This window comes from Fistularia commersonii, chromosome 5, assembly GCF_037954325.1.
Source record: "Fistularia commersonii isolate RoL2024-O1a breed Wild chromosome 5, RoL_Fcom_v1.0, whole genome shotgun sequence".
Lineage (NCBI taxonomy): Eukaryota > Metazoa > Chordata > Actinopteri > Syngnathiformes > Fistulariidae > Fistularia > Fistularia commersonii.
Window position 1 is genome coordinate 9984611 of NC_141288.1, and position 21817 is coordinate 10006427.

Genomic DNA, 21817 nt, shown 5'->3' on the forward strand with positions numbered 1-21817 from the left:
ATCCACTTCTCCTTCTCTGCATGATGTCGACCAACTCTATCTTTTCCTGTCATAGTCCCAATATTCAAAGTCCCTACTCTATCTCCCAGACTCTTGCCTTTTCACTTTTGTCTCTGCTTCCAAACACACATTCTTCCTCTCCTTTTTTGACCAACTTTCCTTCATCTGAGAGGACAAAATAAAGGCTCTTCTCAAGTTAAAGTTCAAATGTAAAATGGATTATCTGATTGAAGGCTCTGTAGCGTCTCAGGTGTGACATGTTTCCAACCATCCTGGACAAATTGTCACTCAATGAGAAAATTAAAGAGGTTCTTCTTTTATTTCAATCAAAAATGGTCGATAATGAATGGCACTTTTTTTTATTAAACCTTTTTTTAACCTAAAGAAATAATCTCTTTAGCTGTCCCTTAGTGTGCTCAAACCTTCATTTAGTAAAATAAAAAATGGTGTAGGATGTTTCAATACACCGTGAAACATGAGGCCAAGATAAGGTAAAGTAAAATAAGCATAATTTAAAACACTGAAAAAAGTTAATATAAGTACTCAAAAATGAGGAGAGAAGCATTTGGGATGGCCTGGAGGGTTGATTTTGCATATTCACACTTGCCTTTTCTCCTGCGATGAAAAATATTATGGGGTAATGTGCAATAAAAGAGTATCAGCCAGAATAAAAGGAAAGTTATACGAGATGACCAGAGACCAGTGATTTCATATGGTTTAGAGACCGTTGTACCGAGGAAAAGACGGGAAGTAGAGCTGGAGGCAGTAGAGATGAAGTTGTTGAAGCTCTCTTTGAGAATGAGAAGGGGGGATAAGATCAGGAATCAGTTTATCAGATGTACGGCACATTTTTTTTTTTATGTGAGATGTCAGACTAAAGGACTATAAGGTCTGACTGAAATGGTTTGGACATGAACAGAGGAGAAATAGTGAATGTTTTAGTTGATGGATACTAAGGTTCGAACTTCCAGGCAGGAGGCCTTGAGGAAGATCAAAGAGGAGATTTATGGATGGAGTGAAAGAGAACATGAAGTTCATTGATGTTAGAGGCCAAAAGGATACAGAGAATGGGGTTAGATGGCGGGAGATGATTATCTGTGGCAACACCAGTGAAAGGAAAAGAAGGAAAATAAACTTTTTCTGCATTTCCTCTTGTAAAGCCTCATAAAGCCTTGTAAAGCCTTGTAGGCTTATAGTTGAACACTTAATGATAAACCTATAATCAAAGTGTTTCGTTTCCAGCATTATTTTTTTTCCCAAGTTGCAGCCCGGACACTTTTCAGATGATAACCAACTGGCCTTTATTGAAAGGTTGAATTGGAAATAGAATGTATTTCAGTTATTATTCAATTATTAATTTTCTATTATTTCATTTTTTATAATATGCACCAACCCAAAATGCATGTGAAATGAATTTGGATACATCCTCTGATAATGAAGCTGTTTTGTAACATGGTTGGTGATTTATGAATCACTCAAAGACTTTAAACGATTCAATTCAACAAAATCATGAGCACAGTGCTCACCTTGTTCTTACAGTTCATCCCAAAAGCAAACTTTCAGGATAAATTGGTTAAGCAAAAACTGGAATGTGAAGTATAAATGTAAATGTAAAAAATTTAAAAAAAAAAAAGAATGAAATAAAATTATAAATTAGAAACTTGCCTGCCTTTCAGCCAACAAAATCCTTCAGGTCTATCTTCCCTCCAGTGTCTTCATCTTTGCGGTGAGAAAACAACTGCACGGCAAACGTTTATCAAGGTGAAGAGCTGATAACATGTCACCACTGGAGCTGCTCGTCAGTTTCAGCATGATGACCATTCCTTGAGTATATACCCAGCATCAGCAAACATGCTAGGGCTTCTTGTTTCATTAGTCCTGAAAACCACACAGGAATAGTATCCTTCTATCCAGATATTCACTATCTCTCCTATGTTCATTCCCAAACCAATTCAGCCTAGCCTCTCTGACCTTATCTCCAAAACATCTGCTGTCCCTCTGATGGACTCATTCCTAATCCTATCCATCCTCCTCACTCCCAAAGGGAACTTCAACATCTTAATCTCTGCTACCCCTGGCTCTGCTTCCTGTCTTTTCTGCTGTGCCACTGTCCCGAAACCATACAGTATCACTGTTCTCACCACTGACTTGTATACCTTTCCTTTAATTCTCTCTGATACTCTTTTATCACACATAGCCCCCGAACTTTTTCTCCAGCTTTAACAACCTGCTCACACACATTTCTTCACCTCTGTAGCACATTCTTTATTGCTCTGAACGTTGACCTTAAGCACTGAATCCTCCATCTGATATATCCACTCCTTGTAGCCTTACCATTCCACTTGTTTCATTCTGTCTTGCTGCAGCAAACCCTAGGCACACCATATTCCTCTCCTTTCCAGCTCATACCTCCTCTTTAGATTATTATCCTCAAATATCATGGTACATGGAGATCTGTGTCTAAACTCATTTCTTATGCTGTCCATCAACATAGAAGAACAGGAAGGGCCTCAGACCTGATCTGTGATCTAGTCCCAGCTCCATCTACAGCTCACACCTATGTAACACCTCACCATGTTCTCATAGCTTGCAAACATGTCTTCCACCAGTCATGTATAGTCCCCTCCAGACTTCCTCATACACAACCATAGCTCCTCTCTCTGTACACTGTATTATGCTTTTTCTAGATTTTAAAAGGCATGTAGAACTCTTATTTGATTTCTGCCAGACACAATTCCTCTTATTTGGATGTTTCCAGAGGTAAAGAAAAGTGGTATCGTCAACCTTGTTCATATGCTTGCTCATGCCAAAGTGGCGGTCAAAGATGAAATGTTACTTATAAAGACAGCAACATGGTATGTGGTTGTACAACTGAATTCAAAGTGAGCCTAGGCAGCACCTGTCAGGATCAATATATATATTATTTATTGAGGGACTGACGTGGCAGACAGATGTATATTCTTCTTTGAGGATTTTAATGGAAATGTTTTTAAATTGAATAAAGAAAATTATATTTATTTTAATAACCTCTAGAGACAACTGATATGATACAGATATTTAATTTAAAAAAAGACAAAACTATTTGTCTACTATTACAAAAAGGTGATTCTGTAAATAAGACCAATGAATGAATATGTGTTTGCTTGGAGTGGGTTGTGTGTGGGCAAAGCTGTAATGTGGTTTCTTGACATAATAGGGTTGCACCCTGTTTGTAATAAGAGGTCTCATGACAGTGTATATTACTGACTGCTTATTACTTAGGACGCACTTATCTTGCAAATCACACCAATCTCTGGAAATTCAAAGTGAGTGGGGACCACTATGATATCATTAAAGTTAACCTTTTCCTTGGTGGGTAGTCTCCATTAGATTAGATCCAGCAGCAAGCAGATGCACTTTCAGCTCTGACTGGATTTAGCCAATTTTTTTATACCATGGAAGGGCCAAGCAATTATGAGAGCAATTACGAACAATAAATACCTTGTTCAATGGGTTCTGCTGTCAAACTGAAAGAGTCAAAACGTCTCCCATAAATTCACAAACAGCCCAGGGCTTTCATAGGACTTCATAACTGTATTGAAATACAAAGGGTACTTTCAGAGGACTTCATAATGGGACTGAAACACAATGACTCAATATAATGAAATGCAAAGATAACTATACAAATGCTGAAATATTGTTTAATCTTTTATTATCATATTTACGCCTTTTTTCTGTTTTACTTTCTTTACATTTACCATATGTCGTTGTGTAACTCATTTGATTTTTTATTTGCCGTGTTGTTTCTGTTTTATTATCCCATTTATATATCAGATATGGGTTTCCAAAAGCTTTCTGGGACCCTAGGGAGTCATAGCAAATCCCAGCTAAGGGATGAAGACTGAGGGAAATTTGAACGAAATTAGCAGTTGTTCATCCATGTATGTATCTGTTTTTGCAGATATATTCAATAAGGCATTAAACTGGGATCACCCTGGGACTTACATTCAATAATAATTTATCCTTTATTTATCTATGTGGGGAAATTCGCTCTCTGCAATTAACCCATCATGGATGAGCCATGAGCAGTAGGTTACCGTCGACTAACACCAGGGGAGCATTTAGGAGATCCAACCAGGAATGTTTGGTTCCAAAGACAATTGCTCTACATCCTGCGCCACACCGCCCCCAATCTTTTAAAAGATGTGTGTATTCAATGTTGCATCTTAGAATTAATAAATTAATTCATAAGGTAAATCAATGAGGCAATCGGCTCCAGACCTTGACAGGTTGTCATAACAAAACTGTTAAGATTTATTGGTGGTTCACCATTCTCAGCATGGCCCCGTTTCCTCTTCTGCAATCCTCGCTCCTAAACATCGTACATTGATTTACTTCAGCTCCGCCAACACAGAGGTCATCTGTAGTTTTGACAGTGACTAATTGGTGCTACTGTTGACGCTCACCTGAGTTTCTGGTGTCCTCCTCCCTTCTCCCCAGTAAAGCTATGAAAGCACGTATGCTTTTTTGTGCCCAGACTGTCCATGTCTAAAGAAAGGCAAGGAAACGCAAGCTGAATGTGTGGCGAAGTCAAAGCAACATCACTTTTTGACAAGTTCGACATTCTTATTCAATATATTTGAAAGCTCAACAAATGCACAATGAATTCATTTAGAAACTAATGATGAACCTTGTGTGTCTTGACTCTATGCCCGTATTATCAATCACTTTGTCACTTTGTATTACACAAGGTGTATACCCGCTAAATCCAATGTTGGATATGAGGTCATTGGGTCCTATTCATTTTGTATGAAGAGCAACGATCCCCCTGCACTGTGCATGATGGGTGGTGACAAATTGATGAATAATAGAGTCTGGGTTTAGTTTTCGAAACTAGGTCTTCATCAATATGAAGCTGCTGAGTAACATACTGCCAAAATGCTCAGTCTTCCATGTTCAGTCTCCCACACACAATTATAGGAGCAGGAAACCAGAGGCTTTGGCTTCTGATATCTTGATTTGTCCTTGACTGCTTGAGTGGTTATATAATCAGTTTCTTTTTCTGGTTCTTCTGGGCTACAAAAAATCTGAAACAACCAAAGTAGGGAGACAATTTTCTTCAGAAACAGTAAAAACACATTTTGCTTTTCCTTCAAAAAAATTGGCAAAATTACCTGGCTTTTCCTTTTTCTAGCTTTCTGATATTTATTACTCGTCAGGAGAGGAATGAATCATGCATAATCGTGGCTGAAACTTTATGAAAATGAGATCCGAGGAGACTCAACAGAATGACTCACAATCTCTAAATTGTAACAATAAAACTACACTACACTGAATCAAATCAGGATAAATCCAGCCACTGCACCGATAATGTATTGCTTTAGGTGCGCACAATAATGTGTTTCACTGACTTTAAAAGCCAAATAAAAGAAGAAGACATTTTCAACTGAGCCACTATGTTGGACTGACTACAATAAAAAAAACATCAGTGTTTATAGACCCATATTTTCTGTCATGATCGGTAAAATTAAGATGTGTTCAAGTACATGTGTTGTCTTTTGTGTGGCATTCCTTGTTGTCATCACTCCTTTTAAGAGAGGAGGGAAAACACAAATGACCGATCAGGTTCAGAGGTAATGTTAACTTTATGGTTAACTTTTGTTAACCATCTGTCCCCATCCACTTCTGTCTCCCATGGTCTTTTGTGCCAGAAATGCTCATGTCGGCTTGTTTCACGTTCGTTAGGCATGACGCTCACTGCTCGCCTCCGCAGCCCCCGTACAATGAGCTGTTCAGGGTGCTTAAGGCAGACCCCAAGATTTTCATGTTAGACGTGGGCAGGCATAGGGAGGGGCTGGATTGGTTGAAGCCAGCACACAAAGTGGCGGGTGAGGTTGTGTTGCAGACACCGAAGGGTCTGGCCCTATGAACCCATAGGTATAAGAGCTGGGGGGGATATGATTTAGACAGGTATATATGGGTGATCCCGGATGTTCAAGGTTGTTGTTGTTTGTTGGTGTTTCTATATCATATTATTAAACTCCTCCACGTCTCCACCATTGTTTCCTCGTTGAAATACCACAACACACATATAACCGCCTTTGTCTGGGCTATATTAGTTATTTGCATACTAAAAAGCAGGCACAACGAACCTGACTCTATAAGATAAGATAAGATAAGATAAGATAAGATAAGATAAGATAAGATAAGATAAGATAAGATAAGATAAGATAAGATAAGATAAGATAAGAACAACTTTATTTGTCCAAAGGAAATTGTTGTGTCAGAGTTTCAAGCAAAACATAACAATAATAGATAGTAGTAGGAAGGAGGGAGAATAAGAAATACAATAAAATATAAATTGTCAAGGTTAAGGCTATATGCAAACTATATGCAAACTTTGGTGAGTGACTTACATTTTTTTGATAGACTGTGTGATTTGGTGATTAAAACGTTTAAGAATTAGGTTTTGTCAAATTCAGTTCTACATACAGCACAAGGTCAGCTGAATTCAACTGCTGCATTTAACGTACAACAGATGAGTACTGAGCAGCCTCTCAGCAGCTTTTGGGGAGCAGTTAGGGGTCTAGTGTTTTGCCCACCAACACTTCAGAAGGCAAGGAGGAGACTGGGAATCAATTCCTTGGAACATTTGGTTGCAAGACGACGACTCTCTCTGCCTGAGCCACACCACCCCTCAATGTTTTACATTCAAACATAAAGTTTTTTTCTTTCTTTTTTTTGCGTCCGCAGTTTTCAAAGTAAAATTAAAGGGCAAACACTCCCGCTCACCAATGCACCAGCTTGCAATAGACCCCCCGAAATAACTTGTCACTTAGCAGTGACCACAATTCAGCCTGATCAGCAGGAGAATAGCTTTGTGTGTTGCCTTTATTTGGCTTCTCGTTCACAGGGGACAGTAGCAGCGGCACAGAGATCAGGCTTGACAAGGCTTGAGTAATGGCACCCAGCTTTAAACAGGAAACTCATAAAGCTTCCTATAGCACCTTCTATCTCAGTTTAACTAGGATGGATATCTCCCTCTGTGGAATTCAAACTAACAGTTTATTTTGGCTCAAAGGAAAATGGGCTCTGCTGAAGTGAAGTGCAGGAGAGAATATTTCCACTGTGGCCCAGAGAAAACAAAATTACAGTCACCTCTAAACAGTAGAAATGTATGGATACCTTCATCTTTGATGAACTGAAAAAAGACATTTCAACTTGGAAAGTAACATTTTGAGGTAAAAGAGGGATTATGTTTTTCTCAAGACTGGAGGTCATGCAGCCACATATCCAGCTCTCAGAAGATATGAAAGGAAAAATAATGTTAAATAAAATAATGCAACAGCTTCTCAAACAGTAGTGGGCAAGGAAAGGCCCTTGAAGACCTTGAACTGCATACATGTGAAAACAGGTGAAATTTTCCCCCTTCTGCTTTAGTTTGGAAAATGTTTACATTTACTGCAGAGGAGGATATGGGGAAATTCCAGTTCCACTCAACTACTCAACTTTGACCAGGGTCCAGAACCCAAAAGTCCTCACGGATCAAACAAAGGATCAAGCTTTATATGATAGTTTGAAAGCAAAATCTTAGAGGAAGTGGAAAAAAGGGCTGTTACCTTTCATAATTTCACTCTGACTCCCCATTGTCAGGTTGTGAGGCTTTTCCACAGAATTAGCCAAAGAACATGACAAAACAACCATGAAAAATGCCGGTCCGTAAAACAAAACAAAAAAAAAAACATAAAACCGGGGCAATACCACAGATATTGCTGCTGTGAACTCGGGTTTGTATTGAATATATGCTTATGATATGATGTAATGATTTTTAAATCCTATTCTTTGTGCAAATGTTTTTATTATTACATTATGTTAATGTATTATATATAGTTTATGACTTTTTATCACATATTTATTTGTTATTTCATTCGCTCCATGGGGAACGATATGCAGACAGAAAGGAAAAACAGTTGCTAATTGTCATTGACATTAAGTAAATGTCACCATTGTTATTCGCTGTCGTAACAGCCATCCTTACCTCTTCGTCTCAATTAAACAGTCACTGAATGTTTGTTATTCCAAAGCAAATATTTCTCTTTCACACTCTTCCACTTACACAAGCACTCACAATTCAGTGCAGTGAGTGGAAGACTCTTCAGATTTGGTAATGCATATGTTATTACCATGAGGATCCAACTTGTATTTGTCTTGTATAAATTCCACAACATTAATTGAATGTAATCCAGAGTTACTAAATGACTGGAAGTATCATCTCAAGGTCATACTAAATTTACTACTATTTCTTCTATTTGCGCAATGAATAGAGAAATGTCTGGATTTTTGGTATGGGGCAGAGCACTTGGAATGGGGAATATATTTAAAAAAAAGGTTTATTAGAAATGGAGGAGGCAAGGTGTAATATGGGCTGACAACCTGAAGCAGACCGTTACAGAGGTTGGAGAAACACGCCAGTGGAGATATTTGTGCAGCCCTGCTGTGGAAAGGCAGCAGAAGAAACATGGATGCAGATGTAGCAACCCGTAAGAAATGCCTTCCTATTGGCAAATATTGCTAAAATCATAAAGCTGAACATTTGGATAGAGGGATTGATTAAGAAATGGTATTGTAGCCCCAGGAGTGTGCAAATGATATAGGTTTGAAGACGCTGGTGGAGAAACTTCCAGCGATTTGAAAGCAGGGGAGTTAATTGAAAGGCAGCAGGACATTCAGGGTAACAGGGTGGAGACGGAATAATTTGGCATGTGTATACAGGACCTGGAGAGCATGATTATCTTCGAAAACAGACAAGCCAATTAACTCAACCACAGACAGGGGTATCCAAGAAAGCCACTACGCAAAGCTAATAGGCAGGGAAACCAGCATTCCGGTCAATTATTGGTCTGAATGGGATTTTATTTACACTCGTTAATCGCATTAAGAGCTGATACTTTTTTAAAAAAACATAACCCTTTTATTTATTCTTTTAAATGAATATTTATTTCTATTTGCTGTTTTACACTTTAATACAAACTTCATTTTAATTGAAAACTTAGTTCCTTGCACTTTGAGTGTTCGAATATTTTGCAAATAGAGTATCATGTTTACTACTTTGGGTATCTATATTGTTGACTGGTCAGTGAATGAAATTTAGGTTATCCCATTTCTATGACTGCTTCTTGTAGTAATTTCTAGTTTTGGATTATATATCTTTTTTTATATATTTATTTGGAACACTCCACTTATAGTAAAGTAAGCTGTGTCAGTTAAAGTCGTTAAAGTTTGTTGGCCCTGTCAGACACCATCCCCTTTGAAAACAAAATTCCAGACTGCACATTAACTCCTGGTACGACAACTGCTGTCCCTCCCCTCACTGCAGACAGACATAATGCCTCCTGCATCACATTCAGTGATCAAGAAACACTGCATACATATTCATACACCTCTTTCAATTTCCGAGATTGTAACTCTTTAAATTATTTTCCCTCATCTTAGTCCCTCTCATCTGAGGTCGCAAATTGAAGATAAGGATAAACAAAATGTGGAGAGACTTCCCTGAGCTTTTGTATCAGATTTTTTTAGACCCTACACTCATTCCAAATTAAATAACTAGTGGTTGAACACATAACCTGTTTGCTGACTTGAGTGAATCCAGTGCACTTGCGATAAACTTCAAGCAATCATCCATACAGGTTAGGCTTCAGGTACATGTGTCATTTCCAGCTCAAAAAGAATGAAGAGAGGGATGAACATTGAATGCAACAGTTATGCCACAGCTATTAACCTCTATCTATAAGAGACATCTTTCATAACATGAGATAACATGAGATTATATTAATAGGCTATTCAAGTTGCACTCCTGAACAGGTTACTTTCTACTGTTATAATGAAGGTGCAAAAAATGTGCACCACAGTTTGCAACATTCATGGTGGAAGAATGGTCAGAGTGCCCTCTCTGGCCCCTCCCCATGTCCCCCATATTCCTTGAAGCCAGTACATGTATACACGCATTACTTAATGCATAAGATTACGAGAGTGCTTTTTTCCTCTCTTTTTTATTCTTTTTTATTTCTGTGCATATGTAATAAACATAACATGATTTCTGGGCTTTATCATGTCCTTGGTGAGGAATTCCATTAATTTGACTGAGTCATTAAGATCAGGAATTATGACGATGCATGTAAAAATGTCAAAGCAGATTATTTTAGTCATGTTTACTTTTGTTATAAGAAATGATGCAAGTTACCTTGCATAGTGAAGTCATTTTCAAAATTATGGCCTATGTGGCTTATGTTTGCTGTTCATCTTGATTTATACACTTTTTCCATTAAGTTCTACATCTTCATTCGGTACTTAGCCTTACAGACTCAGCAGTAACTATGTGTGCAATGTTTGCTAACATCTGTGACAATTTCAAATGACGCCTCCTGTTCCATGGTAATCCAATGAATTATTGCTTTGTGGTTTAGCCTGCAGTAACGAGCTGACCCCTGCCTCTGAATGGACATAGGAATTTGTATTATGCCACTTGTCAAGTTGAAAAAATAATAATGCCAATAAGTAATGCCAAAATAAATAAATAAATGAAAACAATGACTAGGAAGCAAACAAATAAATAAATAGATACATGAATAAATTAATAAATAAATGAATGAATAGAACAAGATTTGGATCAACTTAAAATTCAAAGATGGTACCTTGTCCTTTTTTGGAAGAAGTAATCTAATCCTTTTGTGCTTTAAGCTTTACCCCAGTTGTACATTTGGGCAAAGTTTCTAACAGCAGTTCCAAAAGATAAAAATACGCATTGTTAATAAATAAATGAATTAAAAGAACAAGATTTGGATCAACTTAAATTCAAAGATGGTACCTTGTCCTTTTTTGGAAGAAGTAATCTAATCCTTTTGCGCTTTAAACTTGACCCTAGTTGTACATTGGAGAAAGTTTCTAACAACAGTTCCAAAAGATAAAAATATGCATTGTGTGTGCATTTGCTCTCAAAATTTGTCATTCAAGTCTTCTGTTGCAAAAAGTTTTGTTTATCCAAGTTGTACTCTGTATATCACAGCTTGTGTAAGGAATAACTTAAATAATAGGACAAGTGACACCCCGCACAAGTAACACTGTAGTTTTCATACTATCACATACCTTCAACTAATCACAGCGAAATTACATTATTACAGATCCTATGAATATGTATGGTTCTGTCATTATAATGTGTCATCATACTCTCTACAGTTACTGAAGATCTGCGCCATTTCTGCTACATTTTTTGTCTGGCAGAGAGCTGGCTCAGAAAAAACTAAACTAAAAAAAAAAATGTATTTTCAGTTTGAAACAGTCTTGAGACAGACACTTTCAAATTCACTGACTTAGTTAATAGAGTTAAACTGGCCTCACCCTTCAAACTGTGTGGCAATTTTTAAAAACTCCCTTATTTTTGTCTTGGAAAAAACAAGGACAGTATTTTTAAAAGGGATCCAGTGCACACTTGGGCAACGGTACAAACTTTCTCAGAGCCTCCAGCTTTAATGCTAAGCTAGGCTAATCATATCATTCTCATCTGTTCCAAACCCCTCATCTAGCTATCTCAATTTTTGCCTGGAGGCTTTGTATATTTTAACCTGAGCTTTGGGGATGATGCACAGCCACTCATACAAAAGCTATAAGTATGATTTATTTGTGCTGGTGTACTTGTTCTACTTCCAGGTTCCAACCATAGATCTCATGCTTGGAAGTGCTGATTAAGTTTTTTTTTTTTTTTTTCAAAACTGAATGTGGGCAATGCAACATTTTTGCACTGATGCATGTTTTAAAAGTTTTTTGGGACTATTGGTGTAGTCGGGGACAGATGGAATTCAGGGTGGTTGAATCCAGGGTACTAATTATGTGTGCGTGTGTCTTGAAAGCCAAGGGGCACAGTGGATTTGAAGTAGTAACTGATAAGCACGACAGAAATGTAAGTTTGTAGTGCCGACAGCAATGTAGCAGAAATTATCATTTTAACAGATCAGCCCAGCAGGAAGGTAACTGAATTATTCAACCATTTATTTAATGAGCATGATCTGGGAAATCCCGGTGGTTCTGAGAGTTTGAAACAAAAACACACCTCACCTCATTTTCAGAGGGTTGAAAGATTAAGATTCTTAATAACTTACACAACATTTCATGCTTAGGCACAATCAGGGTAACTTCACTGTAAAGTGAACTAGCATGCAGGCAGAACAATGTTGTGACAATGTAGATATAGATATAGATATAGATATAGATATAGATATAGATATAGATATAGATATAGATATAGATATAGATATAGATATAGATATAGATATAGATATAGATATAGATATAAATGCAGCCTCAGGGTGGCACTGGCCTGTGTCTCCCAAAGCCTGCCTTGGGGGGGCACTGAGCAGTGTCTTCCTGTGCCAGTCCTAAGCCCGGATAAATGCAGAGGGTTGCGTCAGGAAGGGGATCCGGCGTAAAACTTTTACCAAAACCAAACATGCGAGTCAACCATAACCATATCATACTGGATCGGTTGTGGACCAGGTTTACAACGACCGCCATTTGAATATCGGGACTATGACAGGAAAAGGTAGAGAGTTGGTCCACATGATGCAGAGAAGGAAGGTGGATATACAGTGTGTCCAGGAGACCAGGTGGAAAGGTAGTAAGGCTAGAAGCCTAGGAGCAGGCTTTCAGTTGTACTATTATGGTACTGACAAGAAGAGAAATGGAGTTGGAGTTATCTTAAAGGAGGAGTTTGTTAGGAATATCCTAGAGGTGAAAAGAATGTCAGATAGACTTATGAGTCTGAAACTGGAAATTGAGGGTGTAATGCTCAATGTGTTTAGTGGCTATGCCCCGCAGGTGGGATGTGAATTTGAAGAGAAGGAGAAGTTCTGGAATGAGTTGGATGAAGTGATGCAGAATATTCCCAGAAATGAGAGAGTGATAATTGGTGCAGACTTAGATAGACATGTTGGTGAAGGCAATAGAGGGGATGAAGAAGTGATGGGCAGATTTGGTATACAGGATAGGAATACAGAGGGACAGATGGTGTTAGATTTTGCAAAAAGGTTGGAAATGGCTGTAGAGAAAAAAACAGGAACATAGGGTAACTTCTAAGAGCGGAGGTAGGAGTCCGCAGGTAGACTGCATCTTGTATAGACGAGATAACCTGAAAGAGATCAGTGACTGCAAAGTAGTTGTAGGTGAGAGTGCAGCCAGATAGCATAGGATAGTGGTTTGTAAGATGGGTCTGGTGACAAGGAAGATGAAGAGGACAAAGGCAGAGCAGAGGACATAGTGGTGGAGGCAGAAAAGGGAGGAGTGTTGCATGGTTTTCAGGGAGGAGTTGAGAGAGGGTCTGGGTGGTCACGGTGAGCTTCCAGATGACTGGACAACAACAGCTAGTGTTATCAGGGAGACAGGTAGAAGAGTACTTGGTGTTTCATCTGGATGGAAAGTAGATTAGGAGACTTGGTGGTGGAATGAGGAAGTGCAGGAGTATATACAGAGAAAGCGGTTCGCAAAGAAGAAGTGGGATACTGGGAGAACTGAAGAGAACAGACAGGGGTACCGGGAGATACAACATAAGGTAAAGATAGAGGTTGCAAAGGCAAAAAAAGGGCGTACAATGACTTGTATGCTCGGTTGGATAGTAAGGAGGGTGAGAATGATCTATACAGATTTGCGAAACAGAGAGATAATGATGGAAAGGATGTGCAACAGGTCTAGGTGATCGAGTATAGAGAGGGAAATGTAGTGACAGATGCTAGAAGAGTGATGGGAAGATGGAAAGAGTACTTTGAAGAGCTGATAAATGGGGGAAATGACAGAGAGGCAAGGGTCGAAGAGGTGACTATTGCACGGTACAAAGTAGCACAAATTAGGAAATTGTCAGGGATACTATGTGATAGAAGACTAATAGCCAGAATAAAATGAAAGTTGTACAAGACAGTGGTGAGACCAGCAATGCTGTATGGCCTAGAAACTGTTACAATGACCAAAAGACAGGAGGAAAAGCTAGAGGTCACAGAGATGAAGATGCTGAGGTTCTCTTTGGGAGTGACCCGGATTGATAGGATCAGGAATGAGTCTATTAGAGGAACAGCACATGTTGGATGTTTTGGAGAGAAGGTCAGAGAAGCCAGACTGAGATGGTTCGGTCATGTTCAAAGGAGGAATAGAGAATAGAGACCCGCGTTGAGGTTGGTGGTACTTACTCTTTCAAAGTCATATGATCTCTACAGAGTAGCATGAATTCGGCATTCACCAACTGGCTGCTTGCACATTGTCTACTTGTTCTGTTTTATATCCCTTATCAGCATTCTTTACACATGTGGGTAAGGTACATATTTGGCCAAAGTAGAATGTGTTATTTTAATTTTGTTGTGCACTGTACAGCAGTGTATGCATGGTCTTACCTCTACTTGTATATGCAATCCATTCACCTATCCTTCTGGGCAAACATCTCTATGACTTTGGTGTAAAAGTTCTCTTTATCGTCTCTTAAAAGTCTCTCTCTCTCAATAGAGATTCCTGCTAGGGACAAAGGTCACCCTTGGTAAGTCTGATTCCAGCTATACGCTATGTATTGCGGCGAGACCGGGATTTTGCGCAGTGACAATTGGAATCAAGGATAACTGCTCTCAGGATAATGTGCTTTAGATGGGGGTTTTAATTCAACAACCAAGGAACAGGGAAAACCCAGTGGCAGCCTTAGTGTCTTTCTCAGCTCTAGCAGACTGAGGGTGCAACCCCCTATGTGACACTAACCTGCACCAACTAACAGTGCAGGTTAGTGAAACACATCAAGCACAACATTGTACAGCTATTTAACAATGGAGTTCTCTAACTCAGAACAACTGAATGGGTGTTTGATTTGCAACAGAACAGGCCACAGTGCAGTGGCAGACTGACACAACAGGCAATGGCAAATGCACTTTATTTTGGGTGTGGGAAACGGGACTCTCTCTGGCATTTGTTCTGCAAACATCAACCAAAAGTGTGAAGAGGGAAGAGGATGGGTTCCTTCTTGGACATGACTTCTCATCCAACTCATGGAAATATTACTGGATGTATTGAGTCAGACTGACTGTTTGAGTGTGATATATTCTCTAAATCACAAGGACATGGGTACTTTGTTTTTCCCTCTTTGCTTTTAAGTGGAAACATTACAAGGGACTATTAGATACTGGAAGGGAGGGTTATCAAACTAATTTGATGTTCAAACATTTCCTAAATCAAAGGGTTTTTGAAAGCATTGGTATGTCATGTTTTGTTTGTTATTGAATGAAAAATGGATGTCCCCATTTCTGTTCCTTTGCATTAAGAATCTAATCTGACATCTTTGCATTAAGCATCAAAGAATTCCTCTTATACTATCGGAGTGTAAGATGACCCTTTCAATCTTCAGTAAGTTAATTTTCAGAGTGTGTTTATCATATTTCTGATAGCATTTATTCTTTGGGATGACTTTGACTCTAAAACTCTGGTTCAATAAATCCCTGACTGTAAAAAATTGATTACCTGGTCCCAAGTTTTTGCTAGATGTTACATCGGTGGTAAAGGGGTATTAACGACTCCAACTTTATCCACCCTCATTCCGCCTGGTGGTCCAGGGGACCGAACAAACAACCTTCCAGTAAGAAACTCACCTCTGACCACACAAGCATTGTATGTCATCCATCATCTTTATTATCTAATGATTGAGTTGCCTTGCTCTTTCATTACGGTTCAGTGAAATAGGAGAAGTGAAATGAAAGCTGGTGGCTGCGGAGGACAAAAACAGACAAATAGAGACAAATGAGGATTGGTCAGGTCTCAGTGTCACCTCATTACTCGGGTGGCTCTCACATTATCTGACTATCACATCCGTGCCGGGAAATCAGACATTATATCATCTGCCTTGGTCTAGCATGTCTTCAACAACATACTAATGATATCTCAACATACTAATGATATCACAAAACATGGGCAAAACAATTATTTTCCAATGTCACCTGCACCAAACAGAATGACCTCTGCCTCAAACATCATTTATCTGCCAGAACATGTTGAGCTTGAATATCAAATATAGATTGCTCTGCACTTTAAGCAATCAATGATGGTCTAATTGATTAATGGTGACTTTACAGGATGCTCTCCAAGTTGTCACGATGTGATAAACCGCCCTTTACGGTACTGGCTTTGAGACCCCTATTATAATGGAGAAAAGCGTAATACAAAGACGTGCAAGGCCTCTAAGGTACAAGTATAGATACCCATTCTCTTCTAAAGACCACTTAGCCTCGTGAAAAAACTCGAGGCATAATAAACCTCTGTTAAAATTTAACTGCAAGACCGCATTACGTGATGTCAAGGAATGCAGTACTCCGTACTTTTCGACCCCCTGCGTGTAATCGATCACGTGCACCCGCGGCTATGTCCGGGTTGCGGCTTTGTGCGGACCCGCAACCCAAGTGCCCACAATCCAAGAGTGTGTGGAAAAAAGTCCTTATAAGGAAGTAAACCCGACCTTAGGGTCAGAGATATAAAATTAACCTGACCCCGTACTTCTTTGTTCACACATTCAACTGGACACCGCCTCAGCGAGTGTCTGGAGAAGCTGAACAATCCTCATGGGGTGACATTCATTCTGGCCCAGGACATCTTGTAAGTGCATTTTCCTGACTTTGAATAAACCATTCTTGCTTGATTAATTCCTGGCTGTTGTGACGTGGGGCATCTTAAGGGGTTCATTTGACAAGGAAAGTGAATGGGGACATGTGCTGGCGTAGGATTGTCTCTTATGGAATGTCACGGGGGTCTCAGGTACTAGGCGCTGGCCTAGTACTAGCGAGGAGCAACCAACAATTTGGCACCAAAGGCCTGGTAGCAGGCTCTTCTAATCCGCTGCTTGACCAGGCCTGATCAGCCGCTGGTGCTGATCACTTCCAGCAGGAATCGTTCACTTGGTCAATCAGACTCACTGGTGATGAGGGGCTGCACAGAGAGCACTAGCCCCAGATTCCAACAGAATCATGGGCTAGGGTTTCTATACTTATGGGGTTCCATACTGATGCTTCAGCCTTGGACAAATGTATTTGAACTACTTGAGTAAATTAAAATATGTTATTGTTTTGTCTAATTTATTTTTAGGTTTGCTTTCCACCACTCAACTAGTCATCCTCTACCAGTGGGAAGGTAAGAAGGAAGATAGATAGATAGATAGATAGATAGATAGATAGATAGATAGATAGATAGATAGATAGATAGATAGATAGATAGATAGATAGATAGATAGATAGATAGATAGATAGATAGATAGATAGATAGATAGATAGATAGATAGATAGATAGATAGATAGATAGATAGGATGAGAGGTTAAAGGTGAGGCCATCAGCTCTCGGGTCAATTTTTGGTATATTTTCATTGTATATTTCATGTTGATGAAGTAATCGTAATTTCTCTGTTCACTGCTCTGTGACACTTAGTGAGTTTAGGACGACCAGTAAAGGATAAACAGCAGGGCCTCGCCTTCAAGATGAAATCACTGGGAATTAAAATCGAGAAAGTATAAGTGCCATCAAGTCCATGCTGGGACACAAAATGCCACACATATGTAAGATAGGGTGGAAAATAAAACTCAAAAAACTCAAAAGGAGAAAAGTGAGAAGTTTAGAAAAAAAAGCCAAAATATACAAACAAAATTAAAACAGCCATCTGCAAATTTTCATGCTACTTTTTTGGGGGAGCAGGCTGGTTCTGTCCACCCAGGAGACGCCCTCCAGTGATTTACCCCAGGACGGTACCTGGCCAGAAGGGACATAAAAGATTAAAACAGATATGATGTAGGTAAATCACAGGGCCTTTCGCCAGGTGTAAGTGCCTAGAAAACTTGAATAGAGACCAAATTCACAGAATGACTCCAGCCAACAACCTTTGACGAAAAGGAATAGCTGCTTTGCACTGTATATCTTGGGAGGTCAAAGACCAGACACCATCCTGGGGAAATTATTTTCCAATGCTATAATTCATCTATTTTTCCCCACAACAGGTCAATGTAATGACTGGCCTTCTACCCTCACCCTTAACAAATGCCAAGAAACTTGAAGTCTTACACTGGGACCATTAACTGTCTTCCAAACCAAAGGGGACAGTCCACCCTGCAGACAACCATTGTGTCCGACATGAAGGTGTAGCTTCTTGTTACGAATGCTTGCACCCCGGGGTATGAACACAAGGGTGACGCATATGACCACTGTGTATGCAAAACCCAGACAGGGGACCATGAGATTCTTATATCAAACACTCTCCACACTTTCAAATATTGTAACTTGACTTGACTTTTTTTCCTGATGACCTTTCACCCCTCCAACCAAGAGGCTCCTTCAGTTCCATTATACCCTGGGTAGTTCCTGGTATACACCTGTAGAGTTTGGGTTTGGCCATTGGTCCAACCTCGGATGTCTCATTATGTTAAATAGGTGACTTGACTATGGAGGTTCCCAGTCATTCAGGTCATGGTTAATCCTTTTCAAATCTTATCATGACAACTGGACTTGATTTCTTCCCTTGAAGATGTTTCACCACTCATCTGCGAGGTTCGTTCAGTTTAATGTCTTTTAGGGGAGAAGTCTGGCCCAGCTGTCATGGTAAGATTTGACTGGGGTTAATGACTTGTTTTGCAGCAACTACACTGTGTGCACGATTATTAGGCAAAGGGATTATTTTGAACATATCATAATTTTATCCATAATTTCCAACTCCAAGCTGTATAAATTTGAATGCTTATTGGATTTAATGCATATCAAGTCATGTGCATTTGCGTAACGAGGGAGGGTGTTGCCTAAGGAGTGATGTTCTAGGTGTGCATAATTATTCGGCAGATTCTTCTCCTCGAGAAAAAATGGCCAAAAAAGATATCCAACTGACTCTAAAATGTCAAAAATTGTAAAAAGTCTTTCAGAGGGATGAAGCACTCTTCAAATATCTTAGATATTGGTGCGCGATCAAAGAACATTCAAACATTTTGTTACAAATTGTCAACAGGGTCGCAAGAAATGTGTCGAGGAGAACAAACCGCAAATTAAACACCAAAGATTTGAGAAGAATCAAACATGAAGCTACCAGGAACCCAGTATCTTTCAATGCTTCAGTACTGCCATATTCCACAACAGCAACCTACCTGGAGGCGTTCAGTTCTCGGAGAGATGGCCAAGGTAAGAAAGGTTGAAACCTGACCCCTTCTGAACAAGACACATAAGTTGAAACATCAAGGATGGGCCAAGATATATCTGAAGACAGATTTTGAAAGGTTTTGTGGACTTTTGTGGACAGACCAGGCGGATGGGGCTGTGGTTGGATCAGTAACAGACACAGAGCTCCCCTTCGACTCAGCAAGGTGGAGGTGGGGTACTGGTATGGGCACCTATCATTTAAGATGAGCTAGTTGGACCTTTTCAGGTTGAAAATTGACTGTCAGACCTACTGCCAATTTTAGAAAGCACTTTCTTCAAGCAGTGGTACAGGAAAAAAGACAGCATGTTTCAAGAAGACTTTGATTTTTATGCAAGACAACGCTCAATCACGTGCATCAAAGTACTCCGCTGCAGGGCTGGCCTGTAAAGTCCTTAAAGACGAAAAACTAATGACATGCCTCTTCTTCACCTGACTTAAGTCCCATTGAGAATTTTTGGGCCCTTCTTAAGCAGGAAATTTACAGTGAATGAAACCAGTACACATCTCTGAACAGTGATGTTCAGAGATGAGGCTGCGGTTGCAGCTGCTAAAAAAAGTTTATTTTGACCAGATTAAGAAATTGACTGATGTGATTAGAAGGCTTGCGACTGTTGTGGAAAAGAAGGGTGGCTATATTGGTCAATGAGTTTTTTTTTTTTTTTTTTAGAAATGTTTATTTATAAATTTTGAGTTTGCTTATTCTTCACTTTAACAGGTGAAAATAAGCAAAATGGGAAAAGCTTTGTTTTTCATTTTGTTGCATAATAATTTTGCACACTAATAGTTGCCTAATAATTGTGTACATATACATATTCTGTTAGGAAAGCCAAAACACCACTTTTACTACTTAAACGTTCAGGTTTGAGGGTTTAGCAACCAAGATCGCTGTAGTTGTACAATAACAAAATTAATCCTCAAAAATACAACTTGCCTAATAATTGTGCACACAGTGTAGGTGGAATGGGGTTTCTGTGTTAATGTGCCCATCTTTCTGTTGTTTGCGTAACAAAACAGTTGTCTCCTTCAGCTGTAGGTGTACAGCGGTCTCCTGACTCGAAGAGTTGGCTCTCTTGTGTTGAGCTATCTGTTTGTGCAGAGGTTGTTTTGTGTCTTCAATACATTGATACAATCATCATTGCAACTACAGGAGAAACCAAATACTTGATATTATGTCTTCACCAAGTCCTGGAGGACTTAGAGCCTTCATAGAATACACTCCATTTTTTTAGTTGTGGTATTTATATCATGAATCATCTGTTTACACCAGCTTTGTCACCTGGTGTGTCTCATTACAGAAAGTGTGTACTCCAAATGCCTCTAAAAAGTATAGATGAAAATAAAAAGTCTCTTTTTTCTTGATACACTATGTATCCAGTCAAAAACCTCAGTGAATTTTACCACAGATGTGAAAAAGTCTCATATTTGATGTATTTGGAAACTGTTTCGCAGAGGAGTAAACCCAGATTTTTGCTGCCAATTAAATACATGCATGGTATCTATGATAAGAATATGATTCGATTTAAAAGTCTTATCAAGCACAACAGGCATTTTTATTTTGGAGATGAATGTGGCCTACAGCTTGAATGTAATAACAACAGAATCAGAATGGAGACAATGAGCATGAGTGTGACAATGTTGCAGACTTGGCGGAAAATATGCTTGCCGTGCTTTTCAATCCACCAGGGAAATTTCACAGAAAATTCATGATAGTAAATGACCTCTGCGTTACATGGAGGTGTGTAATGCTACTTAAGTCTTGTCACCATGGAAACAGTGGCTGTGTAAATATGTTGTGAATTATTCTTTTTGTTCTTAGTGGGTGAATGAATACTGTGGTAAAACAGTCTGAAAGACACAAATATTGCATTTTATTGTGTGAACATGTTCTCATGTTTAATAAACAAGCATGTTCATTTCAAGACAGCATGTGTTGACTTGTTCATGGTTATACATAACAATGACACAAAACTTTTGAGGGGCAATATTCAAATCGGCACATGTACGTGTACCAATGCTTTGCGATAGATGTCGCTTGGATTTGTCACCAGGCCAAAAAGAGAACACAAATGACATGTAGGAAATCAAGCGTGAGGGGCCATGAAGTTGACTGTGGGCAATTTGTCAGCAGGAAATATGATAGTGAATCTAAAACGTGAAGGAAAAAGCAAAGCAAACGGGGTACAAAAAAAAATGTTTAAGTAGTTATTGATAGCAGTACTACTACTTTGAGTAAATATTGGGGAGACTGAGGAATGACCAGGAGGGGCGATGATAGAGGAAGGAGGGTCTGAAAGTCAGTTAGTTTTATTCCAGAGAGCAGCTTGACACCTGGAGAGCAACAGTCCACATATCCATGTCATTTCTCTGCCGTCAGGGCCTGGGAACGCTGTAGCAGCTGGACGTTATCACAGCTGATAGTGTGTGTGTTTTCATCATGGATTCTGATTACTTGGTTTATTAGATTTTTCTTTTTTTTTTGCAAGGTGGTGTAGCAACAGGGGGTATCCCCTCATACCGAAAAGGTTTGAATCCAGGGACTTGACTCATTCTGTGTGTAGTCATCACGTTCTCCCCTTGCCCGCATGGTTTCTTGTGGGTTCTCAGTCTTCC